This window comes from Onychostruthus taczanowskii, unplaced genomic scaffold, assembly GCF_017590055.1.
Source record: "Onychostruthus taczanowskii isolate IOZ18803 unplaced genomic scaffold, ASM1759005v1 scaffold72, whole genome shotgun sequence".
In the NCBI taxonomy this organism is placed as follows: Eukaryota; Metazoa; Chordata; class Aves; order Passeriformes; family Passeridae; genus Onychostruthus; species Onychostruthus taczanowskii.
Window position 1 is genome coordinate 775,253 of NW_024505008.1, and position 14,021 is coordinate 789,273.

Genomic DNA, 14,021 nt, shown 5'->3' on the forward strand with positions numbered 1-14,021 from the left:
TAACTTGGAGTCTAAAATTCCCTGTAGCCACTTGGTGACCTGGGCTGGAACAAAAAGGATAGAAAAGACAGAATCTGTGCCACAGTCCTCCCCTTCAAATTCTACAAATATGGTAATCTTTAATTTTTGCTGAAACTTAACCTCACTCAGCCAAGGAATTTTAGTATTTAAAATGAGAAGTCTGTATGAGTGTGAGGATCTGGTTCAATGTACATAAAATTTAACTGCAACAAGAGCTTCTGGTAGAGGGTGGAACAAAAGGAGCAATTCATTGTTTTACAGGTATGAAGCTTTAAATGTACAGTGTGAGAGTTTTCTTCCAGAGAGTGCCAGAATACAAAAAGCAGAAAACAAAACTCATTAATTAGGTTATTCTTAAAAAAAAAATAAGTCCTAACACCACTAGCATCTTAGGAGGAGTTATTTAAATATTCAGATGTTATAAACAATCGTTTAAGGGGATTGCACTGAGGCTGACTTCTTTTATGCCTAATCTTGTAGTATATCTACTGAAATAAGAAGGGAGGGAGGTGGTGGAGGGTGTGTGACAGAATTGGGGGAGACAGTACTATTTTAGCTTAGTTTATTAAGAAAATAGAGAGCTTGGGGCCATGAGGGAGAAGATGGGAAGATGAAAGAAAGTAAGATAAACCACATGAAAAAAGAAGACAAGCCAAAAGAATTTTACATGAGGCAAGGAAGAGAGTGGTATGCCAGGGAGGAGCTGTCATAAATACATGGTGCAGAGGAGTGAGGAAAGAGATGTTTTTCAGGCTTCAAGGGGTCTTGCACACCCCAGAATTCTCATCCTATAAAAAAGGGAAGTGAAATGGGTATTTGTTCTTTAAGGGATATTTGGTGTTTCTGAAATTTTTCACGGCCACAAATGATTGTGTACATACTTCTCCACAGATAAAAGTGAGAATCAGAGGAACTGATGGTTAACTCTGCATTGCTGGTAGCCCTACATGCCCACCATTCCATGGCAATTATAGAGACTGGGGGGGAAATATTGGGATTGATTCCTGCAATCTCCTGCCAAAATACAGAGGAGAGCTTGTGGTTAAGCCATGATTAAGGACATGCCAGATTGCACTGACATTGGAATCCATATAGCAGAACTTATTTTTTAAAATCCATTAATCAGAGGTGATAAAGCTGCTTTTAGTTTTACTGAATAATTCTGCCCAATACAAATAAAATTTTACAAACACAATTTTGCTTTTATTTGACACCAGGCAAAAAAATGAACACTGATTTGCAATGAACATTGATTTCCTAACACCTTCTACAGTATCTTTTTAATTAGCCACCTGCTCTTGTTATGAATACATCTATTTATGATTCTGTAGCTGAGCAGTTTTGGGAAGTAATGGTAGCACTCAGAAGGTAAAAAACCACCAAACACACAAAAAACCTAAGCTACCTATTGTGAACACATTATTTTCTATATACGTAAGGAAAATAAAGTCATTCAAATACATTGATTATATGGCTACTGGTTCTGTTGTTGCAACAGATTCAGTATCCAGAAATGTTAAGCTCTTTAAAGAATATGCACATATGTAACTTCCAGAAATAATAATTTGAAAATCTAATTTAGACATATTATAGTAATAAATCAACAACTTTTGACATGCTTCTAGACTAAAGTTCAGGAGAATTTATCCTAGGTTTATTTGAAACTTGCTTCCTAAGTTCTTTGCCAATGTAGAAAGCACTGCATATTTTGTTTACTGTAAAAACTACAGTCTAGCAATATTTTCTTAATTTAATGTCTCCCATTACATATTGTAAGTTAAAGAAAAAAAAATCTAAACTGTTTACACCAAAATTCTTATTTATGATCATGTTTTGAAGAAGAAAAGCGTTTTTAAGAGGTTTTTCTTAGAAACCCATTAAGAGTTAAACTAGAGTAAAAACAGGAGAGGGAGAGGAAAAAAGGAGTACATTCTTCAATAAAATAAACAAGAATCAAGTCTGCCATTTCACAAGAAGCGAAGGTGTGGTTATGTTGAACATTAAGATACGCCATTCCAGACTACAAAACTTCTGCCACACATTATAATGCTGAAAGAGTAATGCAAAAAACTCTGTACTCAGCATGTTTTTTGGTAGTAGTTGAGGGTGACTTAGTAATACAGAACCCTTTCAAAAATTATGTAAATTTGGTTGAAATTGAAGGACATGCAAAAAATACAAGAAAGTTAAACCTTCTATAATTAGTTGTTATGGGAGGTTTCTCTGTTATTGATAGTACTGGAGAACTTGATATGTACCAGAACACATCTGAGCCCATGTTTGATGTGCAGGCAAAGATATTTCAAAACTGACAAATATCCAGATGTCTTATACAGATGTTCAGTGTGCAGGAGGTATGTGGGGGTGAAACACCAGCCACACACAACAGTTTAAAGATTGGATTTCAGAGCTTTTTTATTAATTTCAAGATGGTTACATTCTTCCTTCTTCTACAACAAATACACCCTTTTCATTTCTATTTGTTAATTTAGGAGAAAATTCACTTCAGCAATAAAGCATGAGGAAGACAGTTTACTGACTTCAGTCCAAAAAGAAAAAAAATGTAAGATAGACATGCAAAAGGATAATAGGAGGTGAGAGTGTTCTGTATAGCATAATCACCCATGCAGAGACTCACACAACAAGTACATTATGGTTTTCCTTTGTGTTTACACAGATCAATTCCCGTTAGAGTCCCGCCTGCTTATTTTTTAATGTTTCTAACTCAGATTATCCTTCCTACAGCTGTAGAAGGAGGAAGGAATGAATAATTAAAAGAACTTAATGAAAAAAAAGTTGCATACATATTGGCATTTTTAGGCTCACTGCTGAAAATCAAGAGGTGAAAATAATCCAGCTCTGATGACTTGTGCTATGTTTCTTCTGCTGAGCCTGTTAACTGGCACAAAATGAAGCAGTGTAGCTGCTACGATTAACAGCTAGACCTGGGAAACGTGAAAACTTCCCACAGCTTTCCCAAAAACTCTTTACAGGTGAAATGCCTCAGTAGAGGGCACTATATTGTGGCTTTTAGTTTGAGTAACTTACAGATTCTGTTTTCAGTAAGTTTAATAAAAGGGACGGTTCCTGCAACCTCCTGCTGAAGAACAGAGAAGGACATCCCCCCTCACCCCTGCCTCAGTTTGTATCTCTGGAAAGTAGGTCATTAGAGAGATGTATTTTATTGCTTAAAAGCTCATTACAGAGATGTATTTTATTGCTTAAAAGGGACTTATTGTGAAATAACATAGAACACACTGCCCACAAGAGCAATTCATGAGACTTCTATGCCTCATCTCTCCTCTTGTCCCATCTTGCTCTGCCTACAGGAATTCTCCGCTGCAGGACGTTCATTTCTGCGTCAGGGAGTGGGTGAAGTTAAAGCCTCTGGTGACAGCACAGAGTCTGACTGACATCAGCAAGGGGCACTCACTAGGATGGTGAGAATGGGCCTCAAATGGAGAGCTGTTTAGGCCAGGCTTAAATAGTAGTCAACATGGAAATTGTTTTGCACTAATTGAGCTACTCTAATTTAATACACTTCTCATTTGGAATCCTTCAGCACAGCTCCAGTATTTTTGTTGTTGTTGTTGTTTAATTCTTTTTTCATATACTGTTTTACATACACCGAGCAAAAAAATCTCAATTTCATCTTTATATCCTCCTCTCTTTTTTATATTTAATCCCGTGCTCTAGTGAGATCTGTCATTACTTGCAAGGCCTAAAACAAAAAAGTGAATGAAATAATCTCATCTATTCTTGATTTAAAGAGGAGAGTAACATGTCACCAGTGTCCTCCATACTTGTCATCCAGGTTAAGAAGCTGCAGGACAGCAGCCCTTCTTGACAGAAACTTAGAGCTTTTACCCAACAATGAGGACAAAGGCAAGATACCATCTTAGCATGACTCAATACACTAAGTATGACTTACAGTGTAAGTAACCTCAGTATCACTAAATTTATCTAAGAAACTCCCTTAGCATTCTCTGGAAAATACATTATGATAGTGCCAGTTGCCACAGTCCACTTTTAAGGAAAAGTATCCACTCTTTCTGCTTTGATACCTCCTGGTTGAGACAAATATCTCGCAAAGGTTGCAGGCTGTTGGCTGCACTCTTTGGGTCACATCCTGTAGGGGACATTTACACCTGGATCAGCATTCGTATGAATGAATCTCCTTCAGGCTGCTCCCTTTCCAAACCAGCTGTTTTTAAAGTTTATCTTTCCATATTAAAGACACCAAATATTTAATGGCCTTCTGGTAAACTTTTTTCCTCAAGTTTGTGCATAAGACTCACCAGCAAGTATGTTTCAGGGAAAAAAAAAAGGGCTGAAGAAGATGTATCCGGGCTAACTGAGCAGCAGCTGTACTGAGTTTACAAATATAATTTTCCATCATAGACACAAAAAAAAAGAAAAAGGATATTGCAAAATATAGGTTCACTTGTCTCATGATATTAAAATGGATTAGAATACAAAGAATTAAATAATTGAATTATCTGAACAAATCCAAACTTGGAGAGTCCATTCATCTAAACAGATGAGCTCTGAGTTGGTATGACCTCTCCTCCCCCACCATCCCCCAGTTTCTTTTCATTAGCAAGATGTTTATCATAGCAACTATTTTCTTGACCTACAGCACAGGTTAATCTCAGGCAGACAGTAAGTGAGGCCTATCTTAAAACTCATGAAAGACTAAAAAGAAAATTGTGCAGCTGGTCACTTATCCCTAAATACAAGTCAAACATGACTACTTTAACAATTGTTGTAGAAGCAAAAGGATGTAGCAAAGAGTTTAAAAGGTTTTTGTTGTAACAGGGTAAAAATTGCAGTTGTAGTTGAATCATATGCAACAGTTAGCTTAAAAGAGCTTTAGAAAGACATGAGAATTAAATGGCAGTGGAAATAACAGTCCGGTACATTATGACATACACCCACTGCAGAGCTGTGATTTCCTTTCACTCAGAACACAGAGAAGAAAGATGCAGTTAACTGGCCATTAGCAGTGATACAGTACATAAAGGGAAATCATAGCTAATGACTTTGGGCAAAAGGGCAAAATTATTATTTCAGTATACTAGCTACTTCACTGGACAGCAAAGCATTACTTTTAGGAGAGTAGAAGAGTGCAATACACCAAGAAGGAGCTGCCATTCAAGTAGGGGAGTAGAGGGATGCAATATGCCAATAGGTTTACATGGGAGAAGTCCACTGCTGCTTTTTTTTTTTTAGGATTTTAGTGATTCCATATCTTTCAAAAGTGACTGCAGCAGCAGAAACCAGAATTCACTGTGGAAGGGAGTCAAGAAAATGGGTTCCAGTTTGCATCCTTGGAGCACATTCTTATGCTGAATTTCAGCCTGTGGTCTCTTATCCATGGTTCATGAAGCTGTCTTGTCCTGAGTGCCTGTACTTTCAGCTACAGGACATGGTAAGTGTACATCAATTTGATTTATCTTTACCCTCTTAATGTGGGCTAAGCCCACAAAGGACACATCCTACTGCTTGTAAGCACAGGCTGGCTGGCAATTAGCAGGGCTCAGATGCCTGACAGCAGTTATGGAGGCACAAATGACAGGATCAGCTCTCTGACTTGAAAGGCGCAAAAGCAGGGAGGGCTATGATATATGGTGTACATAGACAGGTATTTTGAGCTTCAGTCCTGTGCTATAGTGTCAGCAGGACAGCACATTATTCTAGAGGGCCACACCAACATTTGTGGGCTCGGATAACCCATTTCTGTTATAGCACTGATTGTCTCTCTGATTCCTAAAGTATGAAAGTAAATGGAAACCTCTATCAACCTGATATCTGCTTTCATAGGCACGAGTTCTTCCTTTTATCCATGCCAGAGGACACTCTTTCTCTCTTTCCTCAACTCTTCTGGAAAAAGTAGAGGGAACTCTGGTAATTCACTATTTTGATTAGCAGGTTAAACTCTGTGTGGGAAGTTATAAGAAATATTCCATCTAAGAAATGCTACAGCGTATGTTTCTTCCTAAGACCACAATGTTTATTCCTAAGTAAGGAAGACCTAAAAAGTTTTTTTCCTAAGCAAAGATGCATGGAAAGTAAACAATGAGTCAGATCGTTAAAAAGCAAAAAGAACTGTTGCTAGCAAATAGAATAATGATGCAGGAAATATGTATCAGTGGATATGTGAATACATCTCCCCTTTACTTCCAATCAGTGGCAAACAGTCAGTATTCAGAAGAAAGAAATAGAAGCATAAAAGGTGTTACATTAATGATACATCATCCTAACAAGAGCAGGGAGCCTGCACAACCTAAGTATGACACAAGTAAACAACATGGCATATTTGACAAAAGGGTCATTAGCTACTGGACACTTTTTAGAACTTGGCCTACATGATCCTGTGATTATAATGAACTCAGTTTATACATACTTTTTTTAGAAAGAGTTTCCTGAGAAAGGTATGTGACAACTATTTCTTCAACTGTTGTTGTTCCCCACTTCTTCTTCTACAAAGTTTGGGCTCTAAAGAGCCAAGAAGGAAGGGGAAAGGAGAAAAGGCAGAGCCCCCACAGCCTTTTGCCTCCTCATTTCCTATTCTGAGTGTCTGAAATTGCAGCAAGGGAGAACCAAGCTTCCCTTACCTCAAAGGTTTGTCTTGCCTGGGAAGAAAATGATAAAGCCAGGTCTATTATGTGAAAATGTGAAGCTGTCTGTTATGACTTTTCTGCTCAGCCCTGTTGCCTCCAGCAAGGTGAAGGGTGACAAGGTGATGCTCTGCTACTCCAATGCTCTTAGCTGGTGGGCCACAGAATCCTAGAATAATTTGGATTGGAAGGGTCCTTGAAAAGCCTTCTAGTCCAAAGCCCCTCCAATTAGCAGGAACATCTTTAAGTAGATCAGGTTGTTCAGAGCCTTGTTCGACCTGATCTTGAGAGTTTCCAGGGATACAGCACTCACCACCTCTCTAGGCAACAGAAGCCAGTGTTTCACCACCCTCACTGTAGAAATATTTCTCCTTATAAAATTAATTTTTCAGGTAAAAAACGTTTCCCCTTGTCCCAGTCCAACAGGCCCTGCTGAAACATTTGTTCCCATCCTTCTTAAAGGCCCCCTAAAAGTACTAGAAGGCCACAACAAGGTCTCCCCTGCACTCTCTTTTCTGCCGGCTGAACAATCCCAATTCCCTCAGCTTTTCCTCACAGGAGAGATGCTCCATTTTTTCAGTCATCTTGTGGCCCTCCTCTGGACCTGCTGCAGAAGGATGAGGCAGCTCTCAGTGAGGGTGGGGAATGAGTACTTCCAGGCTGAAAACTTCTCCCAATAACAGCATGCAGCTCAGTTAGGAAAGTGCACTTTGACTTAGTTTCTACCTCTGCCTTAATGCTAGCAATTAGTATTCCTAACCTCCAACAACCACCACCTAGAAAATAATATTTTTTATAGTATATTTAACAATCTTAGAGATGACATATAAGAGTTATATGTGATATAAGAGATATAAGAGTTCTTTGGTGATTTCACAGAAAACAACCCATAGTCGTGTAATATTAAACTGGTACTGATTATCAGAATAGGTAATGAAACAGATGCCTCTGTATAAACCCCTATCTACATCAAATTCTATAGATGTGTATACCTGTAGATGAATCCACTGATGCTCTGACCTCCCTCCAGCCTCTGTAGGATTGCTGTTTTTGTAATACTCACATCCTCTCTACTCCTAGGAATCAATCAGCAAGCCATGTTCATGCACTAGCCCTGATTCAACATCCCACGTAAAACACCACGTGCTTTGGGTTGGGAGTTGAAGACTCCCTTGTGTTCAGGTGGGAGTAGGGAGAAAGATGGAAGAGAAGACCTTTCTCCTTAACATCTGCTTCTGCCATTTCAAAAGCCAAAATCGAAACAAACATTTTCACTTTTCTCCATTTCTGATGTGAAAGAATGACCTGCTGCTTCCTTCTGCTACTAAGATGTCAGAAATAGGAAAATTTGATTACTTTTGCAAGGTTGTTGGTCCCACCTGGGCTCTCCAAAAGCAGCAGTAACGTTGCTCTGTTAACCACAATTGACAAACTTACTGCTCTCTATTGGATGACAAAAAGGAGAAAAGGAGGGGGGAAAACCCCACCCAAAGGCAGCAGGCAAGTTTAACGGATAGAATGAAAGTTATGCAAACACTTTTGAAGGACACATTTGTTTTAAAGCTAAAAGAAACACAACTGCTCAACTATATTCTGTTACTCATCACCAGGAGGGCAGAAAGCCTGAAATGCCTATTACATGCTTAGTGTCAATTTATAAGAAAACTTCATTCCCAAATGCTCAGTTTTGAAAATGTCTAAATTTCTGTTTTGGAAAAAAAAAACAAAAAAAAAAAAAAAAAAAAACCAAAATACCCAAACCCCAGTCATGCTAGAAAAGCTGCAAGTACTTTATGTTTCATCAGCCAACATAAATTGAGCTTATATGCAACTTCTTTTAGCCAGATTTCATTTGGCAATGCAAGTTGGAAAATCATCTGCCTGCAAGACCATTCTTCAGCATGGAGACTGAGAATTTCTGACTAAAATTTTTAAAATCTCATCCAAATTTCACAGAAAATTACATGAAGATTGGAAGTCTCTCCCTCTTATATTTAAAGGACAGAGTTAAATAAACCCTCTTGCCATTATTCACAATTGCAATCACTGTAGAAGCTATAAGAGAGAATCCCAGTCCATGAAAAAAAAATTCTATTAACAGCATTTCACTTAATTTTATTGTGTTTTACTTACCTACAAGTAATTAGGTGCTTACAGTTTAAATCACAGAACATGCTGCCATAGAAAATAGGAAATTTAATATGTCCATGATTATTATTATTGTAATGTAGAATTATGACACCACAGCTGAAATGTCCCACTTTGAATAGTTAGCTCTAATTACAGCATAGAGTAGTGGATAATGTGTTGCCTCTCCATATGCTGATTTCTCATCTTTTGTTTTGATTACTAGATTTTAGCCCATTCCAAAGAGATTCAAGTGTTATTCCAGCATCTGCCTACTTTGTAGGCAAACAGCTGTGCTCACATCATTATGCATTAATATCACATCACAATTTGATGTACTTCACAGAATCTTTAACATTAATAAAACCAATTATCTTTTCCCAAAATTTACAAACTTAAAAAAGTATTATTTTTAGACCTTCATTGTACCTGAAGAGGAAATAGCTTAGCTTTTTAAAAGTTATTCTATTGCATCTGAGATTTGTCTAACAGGTTAGTGAGTCACAAAAAGCTTAATGGTCCAAAATCAATTTTAGTGTCTAAATCAGAATGTATGCTAGACCAACTCTGTGACAAGGATTTTATGGAGCTAAGGGCAGTGTTGTTTCTGACAGGTTTTTAGTTTATCACAGGTAAGGTGAAGACACTTCATGGCACATATATTTGAAAGAGCCAGCTTTTTTTCACTGAACATGCTCTGCTTTAGAGGCAAATTCCGTTCCCTCATTCTAAAACAGTTTGTACCAGGATATTAAAAAGAACATGAAAAAAAAGAATGTGCACCTCTGTAAGGAAGCAGAGAACAGTGGAATTGTGGATAAAGCGTCATCCAGAAGAGCACAGGGATCTTTACGAAAAAACACTCATATAGGAAGTGAGCCCACCTGTGGACACCCTCCATCCTATAAAACCAATTCTACCCACTCTGAAAGAAGGTGAAGGACTTTCCCCCTGCTCAAACCAGTTTCTTAATCATCAAGCAGAGCTCTCCCAGGGGTTACAGGAGGTTTTCAAAACATGTTAGCCTGGGCAGAGTAAATACTACCAACATGACTGGTGGTGTTGAGCACATCAACCCCTTCTCTAGGGATCACACTCCTTAAGAAATTTTGCTCAAAAATTGTGTATTTTGGGAAGACTCTAATCATGCAAGTCTGTGTGAGATCAACTGTGAAGAATAACTCAATGAGATTTGCTGGATCCTTGGGTATCTGTAACACAACCCTTAACCTGCTTTGGGATGAAAGTGAACTTGGAGAGATTCAGATTGGAACAGACCAGGAAGCAATTTGGCAATGTAGCCAATACAGCCAGGCAAGCAGCTTCACATACCTCTAAATTTATTTGTCCACTCCTTGGCGGAATATTCCTCAGTTACAATTTTGTCCCTACTCCAAAGTGACAAAAACTAAAAATCTAGTCTGTTCTACTCCTCTTTGGTTTCAAATGGAAGGTGTTGGCTTTAACAGCATAATAATGACATAAAAAGTAAAATTTAGAAAACAAATTAAAAATTCAATAATAGAAACTGTTTACAGTATTTAAGTTAGTTAGCGTCACTGAGTTCTGTGTCAGCGTTTTCTCTACAGGAAAAAAAGGAGAAGACATTTTATCCCAGAACTGTAAATAATGTAAATAAAAAAAAATTATCATCCATGTAGTCTTGTGTAGGATTGAAGCCATCTTACACAGGAATACAGCTAAACTATTGGTATCAACTGCTTATAACAGGCTATCAACTGCTTATAACAGGTCTTTTCCAGGTTGCTCAGGTGACTATTTTGAATTACTAAAATTTCAAATCAGCAAAAGTATCCTGAAGCCAAAGGTTGATTGATAGTCCTTCAAAGACAAGATTTTTTAATACCCCTTATTAGAGGTAGGGTATAAACTGGAAAGCTACACAAAATAAGAACCATATGAGGGCAAAAAAATTTACACCTATTAGAATATTTAGGAAGCTGACAACAGTTTAAATCAGATTCTCTGAGAAAGACTTCCATTACATGCTGTATAAATGCCAATCCATAATCTACTTGCAATTGTTTGTGGTTAAACAGCTGAGCTACAACATTCTTCTCAAGTCTTCAGCAAATGTTTGTCAATACCAGGGAACTGTGAGAATTCTTCGTTTGGATACGTTGGTAAAATATGCAGGATGATGTCTTCAACCATGATGTGGAAATGATCACTAAGCTTAAGTGATCCTAATAGGGAATTTACTGTTCCTACACTATTTTGTAGAGTAACCTGCAGAACTGGAAGAAGAATGGGGCTAAAGGAAATGGCAAGGGATTTTATCGGTAGAAGGATGTAGGTATTTGCAGTGGAGAGAATGAGGTTGGCTTTCCAAACCAAGTCCTAATTACTAAAATGTTTGTCTGGGTCTTGCAGGTCTCAGTATTTGTCTTGATTTTCTCTCCTCCTCACCATCCTGCCCATACCCACTCAAGTGTTGGTCATAAGCCATTTTCCTCGTCCAGAATTTTCACCATATTTTAACTTTTGAATCCCTCCAGCCGCACAGACACCAAAATGCGATATCAACTCTCAGTTCAATTCTTTATTTCATCTCTCCTAACTTTTCTTCCCACGCTGTCTCAATTACACATTTCTCGGCCTTTTCACGTGGTTTTACATGCTGTACACTAAACATAGAAAGTCTTTCTTTTAAGCATCCACAAATCTCTCCACTGTTAATAGTGTTTTAGAAGACCTACTAAGAAAACTGAAGTGCTACCAAAGAGTAATTAGAAGCAGCTTATATTTTTGTTTGTAAGTGAATTGCATAAATATTAGCTACCAAAGCTAGTGCTCCAAAGTACAGAATATGTGTTATTCTTACCAAATGGCTTTACAAATCCAGAATTATTGTCTGCTTTGAAAGCCTGTATTCATGCAGCAATTAATCATCTTTATATTCCTTTTTTCTTTAAAGGAGAAAAATGGCCATGTAAACACATGAAATTTTAAGAGAAAGAAGAAGAATCAGAAGTACATTGCTTATTCATCTTCAGCAAGAAGAAAAAGCATACTTTTAAAGAGAGTAGCATTTCAAATTTATTTCTCTTTAAAAAACAATTGATGTGTTTTGAACAGACTATTTAAAGAAGTCATTCATGCTTTTGTTAAGAATTTCAATGTAAGAAACTAAAAGCAATGTAAGAAAGAATGTAAGAAATTTGTACATTTTAAAGCATGCCAGTGATTCTTCCCAAATACACAGATGCTATCCAATATAGCAACTCTGGTGATATGGGTTATATCTCTGGTAACTATTTATTTCAGGGCTTTGTAGGCATGGTTGTGTTAAGAAGAATTCCTATTTACTAAAAGAGAGCATCAAAAATTTGAATGCTGAAATTGGAACATAACAATCTGGATCTTTTACACTGAGATAAAAGAGAAGTAGTTTTTCTTTTGTTGCTAAATAGCAAAGTTGAAGATGAGAGCACAATGATCTCATTTGACATGAAAAGGTTCAGAAATATATATATTTCAGGTTTTAATTTATTCCTTTTTCTAGCATGCATACAAAATACCTTGAGAACTCTGCTGCAATTAAATAGGCAGCATCATTTTAGGTACATAAAATCTTGTAATTTCTGCTGTAAAAACAAAAAACTGCTGATCTGTGTGAAGGGAATGCCTTCCAGAGTTTTTTGGCTTTAGGCTTTTTAGTAGTGCTTTGACATCTTTCTCAGGACACCATTTTCTGACAGTAGGGATCCTTGGTTTCGGATCATGAGATACTGCCAGGATAACAAAATTGTACTGTACTGTAGTGTCCATATCCAGCATAGTGATTTGCAAGGCTTAAATAATTAAAGTCAGGATCCGAACATAAAAGAGAAAGCAAATTTTTGAAAGAAGGGAGGTATATGAAGGGTGGTCATATAGTTGATGGGAAGGATTATTTTATTGCTCTTCCTTTCAAAGACCATGATACAGAGTATGGTAACTGCAATGTCCAAGCAAGGCCTGTCTCTTATAACCAGACTATTTCAGAATGTGGTGAAAAATATATCAAAATACGTAATTGGTGCCATGCCCTAGATTTTTAGTAATTTCTTAGTAGCAATTTCTACAAAATTATTGCAGTGATTAACCCTACATTTGCATGTCCTCTGTAAGTACATTGATTCTCTTTTTACTGGTCATTTCTGTGTGTAAATACTAAAAAAATTATAAAAAGGGAGGTTCTGTATTGCTTTTTTACATGACTGGATATAACAACAACTGTTCCAAACTTTTTCCCCAAGACTAAAAAAAAATTTTATTCAGGAGAAAAAAAATCCATCCTTTCCCTGAAAGGCATTAATATCCTTGTTTCCTAATTTAAGGTAGAAAGAAAAACAGCAAAAACATTAAATAAAGCTGCATCTAGACATCAAAATGTGCACCTTTTTTTGATATTGCCTAGCAGTTATTCCCCTCAAACGACAACGTTCTTTATTCTGATTGCTGTTAAACTTCTGATTTACACCTCAATTGTATTATTAGATAAGCATTTTGCATTTCTTTCCCTTATAGGCTATAAATAATTGGTAGTTTTTTCTCAAGAGGTGAAGCAGAAGTTTTATTCACACACATGCACAACTGCCGGCACATAAAACACCCAGGTTGTAAAAATAAAAAACTGTCTCCCATCGGAAACACCTGCCAGTTAAATGAAAGGCCACTCCATGGAAACCCATTAGAATTACTCAGAGCTTTCTGAAGACTGGGGACAGGAAATCTCCCATTAAAGTTCCCAATTCCCTAAAGTTCTCTCCATACAAGATACAGGACAGTCTTTTCAGGGTGTCCTCATAATCAGGAAAGGAACTGAGCTTCAATAAGGCAATACTTGTGATATTTTTCAAAAGTATGTATTTGTCATGTCGAAGGATTGATCAGAGCAGTGAGGAACTGCATGTCAGAAAAACTCCTTCTTGGTTAGGCTTACCTCTGTGAAGGAGCACTGAACCACGCTGCCTCTGACTTCCTTGGCATCCTCTTTGGCATCCACAGCACTGATGTCTGCGAGGCCTTTCCTTCTTTTAGTGTGCTTTTACATCCATCACACACATCTGCTGTTTCCCCAAATCTTTTCAGGGTCTTCAGAGGCTTTATCTCTCTCGAGCTCAGGGAATCTTTCAAGCGGGTACCACCAGAGGGCAAAGCCGGATCAGGAACACCCGACCTCATCCCGGCTCAGTCCCGCCGCCCGGAGTGTGATGGGGCTTCAGGACCAGCGCTCACAGTTCACAC